Raw genomic sequence first — 11,000 nt, 5'->3', positions numbered from 1 at the left:
CCCTTTTGTCTTCTCAAGACGATCCATAATCCTATTCATTTGCGAGACGGTTAGAAAGTGGGACGTGTAAAAATATTTGGCTCGTTTCATTAACAAAATTTGTGCATCCAAAGGTGGAATGTCACGAGCCATCAACACGTTTTCGTCGGATAAAAATTCGTCCCGCATCTTTTGATAACTCCCCACGGTATGATAACCCGCACATTTTGAAAAATCGGAGGCTTTCAGGTAAACGACTCCTTGGATGATATAAAAGGAAAGATCAACATATTTATATTTGAAAGGAATTAACGTAGTGAGCCGGGGATGCCTCCTCATGATCCACTTGGACAAAAATACGACTTCGGGGCTCTCCCCTTTTATTTATAGAGAGAAAGAGAGTGTGACCTTCCCTTCCCTCCTCCTCTCTCCCTGCTTCCTCTATCTCTGGACGTCCTTGGATTGGAAAGGGTGACTTTGGAAAAAAAAAGAAGGTCATGGTTGGATAATTTTTTGTTTATTAAATTATTACATTCGCTTCCTCATTCCCACACACATTCATCTTTTAAGAAAAGAAAAAGAGGTCATGGAGATAAGATTTCTTGGAAAGAAGAGAGAGAAACAAAAAAAAAACAAATAAAACGGACGTCATAGAGCCTCTATGTGTGTCTATATATATACAAAAAGGCGAGAGTACTGGGCGAGATCATTTCTTTTCCATTGGGAGCCAGTCGCTATTAGACGTTTTTCCAACTCAACGGATTTCGAACGGGGAGGATTTGAAGACGCTAAAGCAAATCTCCAACTTGAAAATTTTTTTGGCGTGTCATTGTGCGACATTTATTCCGCATTTACCACCTCATCAAGCGATCGTTTCTTTCAACCAAGATGTCGAATCCTCCAACCTGCTCGTTCAGAATATATACAGAAATTTATTCGAATCGCAACAAACGAAAGAGGAATCTCCCTTCTCTTGGAATCGGATGGATCGAGCTTTGAGACGGCCCATTCAAACAGACCGGCGATATACGGATCCGCGCACGAGTTTTCGGTGGAAGAATATTTTTCTCACGAAACGATATTTTACGTTTGGAGTGAGAACGACGGCTGAGGACGAAGTTCATATTGTTCAAACCACAGCCGCTCCTCTCGCCTATTACGAATCATCGTCCGCCAATCTGAAGGAAAGAAGTTTTAAAGTCAGCGACAGGATGAAATATAAGAAATATATTCTAAGACCTTTTCTAAACTATGTCGTTTCCCCGAAAACGCAATATCTCATCGTCACAACCCAGAAGAGTCTCTTTCTCGTCGATCGGTGCTCGTACTCGCTTTGGAAACAATTGAAAGAGGAGATTTCTTTCCAATCGCCGATGATGTTTCAAGAAAAAGAAGAAAACCCTCCGCCACCTTTACCCATCCCTTCCTTAGATGATAAGAGGAGCTGGACCAAACCGTTATTTCCCGAAACAAAATCGACCCGGCAACGGAATGAAATTGAAGTCATCACAATTGAAGATGAGGAGGAAGAAAAAAAATTACCTCTTAAAAAACGGTCGACTTACCGGAACCTACCTGGCGTGCAAGATCCGCTTCAGAACCCAGAAGCTTCTTCTTCTTCTTCCGCGACTTGTTCAAACAGGCAGCCTCTTTCGGACTCCTCACAGACAGAACCTCTTCCAGTATCCTCTTCTTCTTCTTCTCCTCCAACCTGTCCCGACATCGTAGAGGTAGAATGTCAGACGGGTCCACAAGTTCCAACGGGTCCAGAAATCATGGAGGCAGAATCACAGCCGGGTTCACAAGTTCCAACGGGTCCAGAAATCGTAGAGGCAGAATTTCAGCCGGGTAAACAAGTTCCAACGGGTCCAGAAATCATGGAGGTAGAATCGCAGCCGGGTCCAGACATCCTAGATCCTTTCACTCATCCCAAAGAGACTCCAAGTGTTTCAAGACAGCCTTGTGAGGATCCAGCCCTTCCCGTATGGAATGATTATATGGACTTACAAAATTTGGTGCAACAGGAAGGAGAAGAAAATAATCATACGGATGGGTGGGTCAAAGACTGTTTAGATCATTTAACCTCGAATGAAATTGAACTGTTATGGAATTGCATTTCTGAAATCACATCGGAAATGGGATAAAAACCAAAACAAAAAAAATTTTAATAACAAATTGGAGGAGGGTCATGATGTCAATTAAAAAAATATTATATAGAGTCCAATCTTGGTGGTTCACTTCAGTTTTCCAGCATGAGGTGATCCACGTTTCCCGAAATATGGATCCCATTCCAAGAGGGATTGTGTAGAGCCTTCACTTCAGTTCTTTTTTTCCTACCAAGAGGAGAGGGTCCCCAAAGGGCTACCCATGTCCAAAGAGAGAAAGTGTAGAGCGTTCATTTCAGTTTTTTTTCAAGTTTAGGGGAGGGAGGTCTCAAAATGACACCCCCCATTTTCAAAGAGAGATGGTGTAGAGCGTTCATTTCTGTTTTTTTCCAGAGTTAGGGAGTTTTCAAATGGCTACCCATTTCAGAGAGAGAGAGAGAGAGAGAGAGAAGGTGTAGAGCGTTCATTTCAGTATTCCAACATTAGAAGGTTCCAAAATACCTTCTGAATTCAAAGAGAGATCGTGTAGAGCATTCATTTCCAGTTCTCCAAGATCAGAAGAAGAGGGTCCGCTTTTCCCAAAAGGGCTTTCCGTATTCAGAGACAGCGAAATGCAGACTTCAGTTTTCTCCCTCCTCAAGAATAGAGGGTCCCAAAATGGCTTCCCATTTCAAAGAGAGAGGGAGAGGCGTTCATTTCCATTCTCCAAGATAGGGTCGTCTGCATTTTCCCAAAATGGCTTCCCAATTCAAAGAGAGAGAGAGAGAAAGGGTGTGTAGAGCGGTCATGTTCATTCTCGAAGATAGGGTCGTCAGCTTTTTCTCAAAATGGCATCTCCCCATTCAAAAAGAGATCGTGACCAATTTTTTCCAGTTTTTTCCAAGATGGGGGGGAGAAGAAAACCTAGGATGGAATAACACGACACACAGAGAGAAAGAGAAAAAAAAGCCATCTTGTCATTTTCTGATAGGGTACCGGTGTTCGAATACTTTTGTGACCGACTGTACAAATAGACAATCTTCTTAGTAGAACATAAATTTTATTTCTAGTTCACGGACAAATTTTATACAATTCTTAAGTGGCAAAATTTTTATACTTCTCCTAGCTGGTAAAATCTTCAGAATCTAATCTTTTTAAAAACAATATCTCACGTTGCTCAGTAACGGTTTAATACAAATATGGCGTTGCCACTTCAACAATAATTATATTTATTTATTAAATAACATGATATTACAATAAATATAAAACTGTATAAATACCAAGGTTGGAATCCCGCGAACGGGCTGGTTGCTTGGACGTTTTCGTGGTTTTCCCCATGTGTTACGCGTATACGAGTTAGTTTTCCTTAAAATGTCCTCCACGAAGGCAACCCTCACTTTAGGCAGGTAGCCCTCGAGGCTTTTCCGTAATTACATAAAACCAAAACTAAGCACTTTTTTCATCTGAATAAATATACACAAAACTGATGTAATATCTAAAAGCAGATTACATTAAAAAATCTGATAACTAATTATAAATCTTGCATTATAATATTCACAAGAATTTAACTGACAATTATACAGGAATTTAACTTGTTTTATACAGGAGATTCTAGAAACTATTGGAAATTGACATTGATATCGGTACAGTTAAAACTACTTAAATAAATTTTTTAACTCAAAGCAATTTAATGTAAATATTGAATTTAGGATATGCATAGTTTGAATTATATACTGCATATTCTTTAATACATGTCTAATGTATTACATTTTTATACACTACAAAATCAAATAAAAGTAGAGGGAAATACATTATAATTTAAAACATAAAATTTCAAAATTTATAAATTACTCATCAAAACATGAAATTAAGTACATTGATATATATATATTAGTTTAAAATTACAATTTTAAATTAAAAGTATGCACCCCTTCTTTATATGTGAAATAGGAAAACACCAAGTATATTATTTTCACTAAAATTTAATTAAAGCATTGGTAATGTAGAATAAATAAATAATGTAGAATCGTCAGCATAAAATGCGTTATTTCTATAGCGAAATACTCGAGTTTTTCACAAATCTTAAGAAATTAAAATATCTATTACGTACACTTTCAAAAACAATCAGTGACCTCCGCCGTCCTCAGTTTAGCTCTAAAACGACAGTCAGAAACTTAAACGGCAGCTGTCCAGCTGACGGAAAAATTTCCGACGCATCAATCTCTGTAATGATCGAGACGATGACACCAGACTCGCTCCCTGTGGAGTAGATCGCAAAAAGCGACCCGTTCTTCTATCTCGACGGTGTCCAGATTAGGGCCCATAGATTCAGTTAGACAGCTTTGAAGTGCGTGAATCTTTTCAAAATTTACTATATCTCAAATTAGTTACTTCCTAAAATATTTCGAAACTTTTTGTTCGATTTTGGGTAAATTGTTAGCCTAGGCACCCAGGTGTATCAAAAATCGTTCCACAAGAAAGAGCTGCAGTTTCTCGTAACTCAGTAATGGCAACACAGACTCTAGAGTCTGTGTTGATCAAATCCTTGATGACCACAACTTGTGACGTCACAAAACCGCCATCTGGCTTGTAGTAGAGTCGGTGTTGGTAACAAGGAGGTTAGAATAGAAGGAGGGAGGGTTCGCAGTTTCCTCCATTATCGGGGAATGAAACTCCACGGAACAAGCGGCGTCCATGTTTGTTACTTCAAAACATTGCAATACCGTAGTGAAACGTACGTGTTTGTAAGCTGTTCTATGCATGAATTTTCCAGTAAAAATATGTTAAATTTATAATGAAATGCTTCGCTATTGTTAGTTTTTTGTTTTAAAGTTATAAAGATGATATCTGTAATTTACTAAATACAGAAAATCATTCAGAAATATTTCGAAATCTAAATGCATGTGCATAACATTAAAGCCTTGACAAATTATGTTTCTGCATAATTTCAAGAATTTGTTTAGGTTTTATCAGCAACTTCTCTGGTATACTTTCCAATTGTTTCTTTAAGAAGTGATATTTCTGATTTATTCGCAATATTATTATAATTTATTAAAGAATCATTTTTCCTGAAATTAATAGCAGATAATTATCTAAAAAATGGTAACATGTTGCTTTTTTTTTTAAATGAAAGTTTTAAATAGATTCTTTTCGCAATCAACAACCTTATATCAACAAGAAAATAAATATTAATAAAATAAAACAGATTTATGTGAATTCAATGATTTCAGTTTATGCGCGTTTCATATTTATGAATCTCAAAGAAATTACCTTGAATTAAGCTGAATTACAGAAATATACCTATATAAATTTTTGGATATATATCTTTCCACATGTTCAGTTGTGTAAATATTTTACTTACGTTTATCGCTATACTGCCCAGAAATTTGTAAGCTTATGCAAAAACATTTTAACAACAGAACAGTTTATCTTGATCAAATGCACAAATTATATTCGTAACAGTTCACAAAACTTAAGAATGAATAATAATTAATACATAAAGAAAAGCGTTGCTTTATTTAACACCTTTACAATTCATAAAAATGGTAACAATTGATTTCTTACTTTTCATGAAAATTATAAAACGAATTATCTAAGCGTTCAAATTATACAGCAAACATATAATCCTAGCATATATCATTGTATGTTAAGGAACGAAGATACCAGCTGTAAGCAAAAGCATTAAAATGAATTGTATTTAACATGTTTCGATTATTATTAAGTCTTTTTTGTCACATCTGGAAAGAAAACAACATGACATTGTGACATTTTTTTAACATATTTATGAAATTACATAAAAAAAAAGAAAATACTTACGAGTGAACAGTAATCCCAGGAATATTTTTCGAAAATCTATTTGTGCATCCATATGCAATATACGCAGACATGCTTCAAAAAGAAAAGGGGAAAAAAAAAAATGTTACAATTACAGACTTCCTTGCACAAGTCACAGTGATAACAGTAACATGGCCGCCAAGCTTCACCGTTTGAGTTGAACCTTCCCTCCTTCTATTCTAACCTCCTTGGTTGGTAATGGCATCTGCTCTTGGAGAAACAATACTGCTGGCACAGTATAGTTCTTGTTGCGGTTGCATTTCGATGATACGATTGGCCATTAGTGCCAGTTTTTCGACATCTTTATAGGCTCCTGATTCCAAATTGATATTTATAATTAGAACTCCGTTTCTTTAAATAACTTCAATCCACATTTTTTTAAATTCAAAAATAATCTTTATTAAAGTTCTTAGCCACTATAAACAATTCTTAGAACAACAAAATTGAATCATTTTTTGTTACCATTCCAAAAACAAATAAAACGATATTAATCATTATTTAAAATATCTGCATAAGTTCAAGCTACAGCAATCTTCATCACTAACGATTAAAATATTGCGTACGGCATCCGGCATTTTCTGCAGAAATAATGTTTTATGAACTTAATTCGAAATGTCATTAGTAGCAAGATTTCGCATTTTCTGTAAAAGTTGACTAGATTTACTATCTCCCAAATCTATGCCTGTAAGCAATCCCGTAGACGTTTATTTTCGCCTCTCTTTAGTAGAGGTAGGATTACTCTGCCGTTGTAAGTTCTTTGGTTTAATGATTTGGCAGCAGTTACAATGTGATGGTATTTTTTTTTTTTTTTTTTTCCTGAAGGGATTCTCAATTGCAAGGTGGAAATGCCGCTAATTTTGTTTTGAAGAATCCTATGGATAACTGATACATTTTTCGGAAGATAATTCATCTAGAACCAGATCAGCTATTGTAATCTTCATTGTAGAAACTATTTAAAGATTTTTTAATAATTGAAAGAGGTAAACGATCCCTTTTTTCTCCCTCAGCGCTATTTCGTGTTGCGCCATTTTGTTTTGTAGTAAACTTTAATTTAAAACAATGACATGCTAATCTTTAATATGTTTCTGAAGCTGTTTTGGAATTACAATGAAAACGTTTTTTCATGAACTTGTGATTAAGCATTTAAACAATATGAGCATTAAATGTTCTGTTGAAATTAAACCATGAGCATATCCTGTAAAAAAAGTCACTTTTGTTCATATTCCTGAAATGTATGAATTGAAATCGCGCTCTGTGATTTGTCATATTGTATTTAACACATTCTGTACATTTATGTTGTTGCTTTCAAGATAGGCGTTTTTTTCGCTCCATCCACAACGGTTTTAAGTTAAATGATTTATAATGTGATATAGGATAGTTAAACTATGGAAGTGCTTTTTAAATTATTTCAATAAATAAGACATTTTGATAAAAAGTTTGTAAAACAAATTCTGCTGCCTCTTTCGTTTCTAACAACAGTAGCTTTTAAGTTATTTAGTTATAATTTGAGCATATATTTAAACTAGCATTCGAAGTATTATTTAGTTAATTACCCCATATCTCATGTTTGACACATTAACATTTTGTGCACACATCTTTTATGTAATATTGCTGCTTAAACAATGAAGCTGAGTTTATTTTCCATATAATGTTTTAAATGGATGTCTGATTGAAACACTTTGTTATGTTAAACAATATTGCCCTGACTTATTTTTAATTTCGTTTATTCACATTTATCCACAAAAATGTTTTCTGTTGTTCAAAGAAAGCAAAAAACTAATCTAAATGAACCCAGTTAATGATCAGTGCAAGTCTGTTTGTAGTTTACTCCTTCTTAGTGAAGAGAGGAGGTCTTTTTTTGTCTGTGGAGAGCAGCATGTTAATTTGAAACAAATTTAACATTAACTTTATTTACATAAATACAGCTGATTTTGGTTTCGTTATTCAGTTTTCCCATTGTTTTGATGATTGTTGGAGTGTTCAGATTCTGATTTACAAAGTCTATTGCTAAAACACCTTTAGTGTTTCAATACAGGGTGGGAAAAAAGGTGTAGGAAAACAAGCAGTGACTACCTTAGAATAGTGAATGTTCTATTCTAAGTTTATAGTAATTTTTAGCATAAAAGGGTAGATTTTTTTTTAACGCCAAGATCGGCATCAGAAAATCGGCCAAGATCGGCACAATTTCAAGATGCCGCCAGACAAAACCAAAATAAGAAGTCAAAGAATTGCACAAACTCTTTGTCTTTGTACACATCGATCTATTTTCACTTAAAAATCAGAATTGCACAAACTAGGCATTGTGCGCTGCCTTAACATTGTCCATGTACACATCAATCTTATTTTCATTTTTTTTTTTTTTAAAAAGAGGAAGCTGAAACAAAGTTAAAACTATCAAGGTAACCAGAAATGAGGTTTCATTGCCAAAATTTATTAAAATTTGTCGCTAATCAAAGGGGCACCCAGTTCTACACTAAAGCTCATAAAACAAATTATTGAGGCATTAAGAACTAAAATTGCATCTATTGGTATTGAATAAATGCCTTTAAAACATTTGTTGCATTGTAGTAGACTAAGAAAAAATTTCGTAAGAGCTTTGAAGTAAGGGGAAACGCGAATGCATTTCTATTTGATATGTGAATTAAAAAATAAAATATTATGAATATGTAGGCTGTGGATCTTGAGTGGATATGTATCATTTAATAATTTTTTATTATTTAAAATGTGAATTTAGCCTTATGAATTCCCTTATGTATGAAATTTAATAATAGATTGATTTCACTAAAAATTTGTATGTAGTCCCTACATACTTTATAATCTAGACCTTTATTAGCAAACCATTGGTAAGCGAACATTTAGCAGTTAAAAAATATAGATGATTATTCTTTAAACAAAATAGATTATTCTTTTATGTTCAACATTAATGTTCGATAGTTCATTTGGTAAATACCTTATATTTTTCAGGTGCATTATGTTTCTTTTTCTGAATTGTAAATACTTTTTAAATTCTGATATTTATATATATATATGTAAGACACAACAAAATACGATAGCTGCTTTAAAAATAATTGGCAACCTCAAAATTAACATTTTAGATTTGGTGCTGTCATCCTAAATTCATCTGTTCTATCAAATTCAAGACTTTTCTACGTTATATAACGTTAATGGAAAAGGCAACTAAAACTAACCAATCGTGGCTTATTTCTAGAATCGCACCTACTTTGGTATAAATACTCCTAGCGAGCTAATTACATCATTATTCTGCTAGCTTCTACCTTGCTAATATCTCTCACTTTGTTTCTGTAAAATGCCTGCGTCATTATTTAAAAAAGAACAAACATTGTACATAGAAATTTAGGTTAATCTTTGGATTATGGTAACTTGTCGATTTTTTGGCGAAAATTTGGGGACCAACCCTGCTACAGCAACCTGCTAGTTTTTGTTTGGACGCCATTTTGTTTTCACGAAGTAAAGGCATTTTTTTTTTTCCCCTTCAACATTTTTTTCCAACAACCTGCTAGCCGAATTACGCTTATGCTGGAACTTTTATGGAGCAAAAGTGCCTAATCATGATGAAGATTAGGTGTGAAATTGGGAGAAAGTGCAGAATCGCAAACTGCTTGCCACGTTTTTAAGAATTGCACATACACGGTATCCATGTACATGTCAACCTATTTTCACTTAAAAAAACATTCCTCTTCTGTTTCAAAAATAATTACATATATATAAGAAAAAGGGTTTTCATCCGCAGAGAACCCGTTGGTGCTTCGGGAAAAAACCCGTTGGCGCCGTTGCATTTTTACTCGCCAAGCTCGCGGTCGGCGATGAGCCGAGCCGCAAACGTGATATTTTGTAAACGTGATTGTTAGTGCATGTAAATTCAAGTTAGCAGACAAAACAATATATTAAGCATATGGTAGTAAAAATTCACAGATAATAAGCATGTAGATGTAAAACTAACCTGTTAAACGTGATATACGAAAATTATATTAAATTCAATTTAGCACAGAAAAGAATATATTAAGTATAAGACAATATATAAGCATTTATAACGGAAATAAAAATTCATTTGAAAAATATAAATTAGTATTAATGTACTGAAATTAACCTGTTAAACGTGATAAACAAAAAAAAAAAAAAAATGTCTTAAATTCCAGTTAACACAGAAAACAATATATTCCTTACACCAGCAGTGGTTTGCTAATTTTGATGACCATGGTGATGCATCAAACTATTCTGTCATGTTAGGTAATGAATAATCTTTTTTATTTCAACTCAATCATCTATTTATGTCACACTTGCCATCCTCTGAAAGGTTATTGTTACAAAAGCATTAACAATATATTATCTTGTTAAAATTTTATGCCAGAAAATTGATTTATTCTCATAATTTAAATGACAATAACCAATAATAAAAATAAAAGCATTACTTAGTAATTTAAATTGCTGGTACTTAGAGCTGTTAATAATTAAGAACACAACGTGAATAGCCGTGTTACAAATTAGCTTCACCCCTCCCGTCGTATTTTCTTCCTTTCATCCTGAACCGAGAACCGGCATCTATCTACGAAAATATTTCTATCTATTCGTTGTTAAAAAATTCAGAAAAAATAATAATAAGAGAAGAATAATATAAATCTGCAAATGCGAACAACGACAGTGATAATTCAACAAAATGAACGCAAGAGGAATGGTTGCAAACTTCAAATAAGCGAATAGGATAAATCCGCTGGGTTACCAGGTTTGAACTATTATCGCCAAAGTTGGCGATGTTTACATTTACCGGGTTCTCTGCGGAAGTGCTTCCAAGAAAAATAAAGAACATGTAAAAGTCAAGATTTAAATTAGCAGCATAAATTAATTTCCCTTCTCTATTCTAAAAAGGAGTAATCTCCTTTTACTGCATCATTTCGAGATTAATCCATGTCATATGATTCTTACATAATTCTGGCGATGTAACTAAAACTTGAACAGCCAATAATTTTACAGCAGTATTAATTATCCAGTCAAAATGCATTGAGAACCAGAACTGACTCTGTCTGAATTATTTCACCCTGAACATAGCACACTTGCTACCTACTCTTCGGCTTAGCTGGACGTCTG

The 11,000-nt window shown here is 34.2% G+C and overlaps 1 protein-coding gene across 1 annotated transcript in view; it reads left to right on the top strand.

Moving 5' to 3' along the window:
- Positions 1-6,695: 6,695 nt before the first annotated feature.
- Positions 6,696-11,000, top strand: part of LOC118184967 (uncharacterized) — a 66,946-nt gene continuing 62,641 nt past the window's right edge. Inside the window, exon 1 of the mRNA XM_035354727.2 lies at positions 6,696-6,877. The gene's annotated coding sequence lies outside the window, so the exon portion shown is untranslated. The remainder of the gene's footprint in view (positions 6,878-11,000) is intronic.

The sequence above is a fragment of the Stegodyphus dumicola genome, chromosome 8 (assembly GCF_044657685.1).
Source record: "Stegodyphus dumicola isolate Sdum_Otavi_A_Nest chromosome 8, ASM4465768v1".
NCBI classification, from domain to species: Eukaryota; Metazoa; Arthropoda; class Arachnida; order Araneae; family Eresidae; genus Stegodyphus; species Stegodyphus dumicola.
The sequence above is the reverse complement of the archived record's forward strand: the minus strand, read 5'-3'. Positions and strand labels throughout refer to the sequence as shown.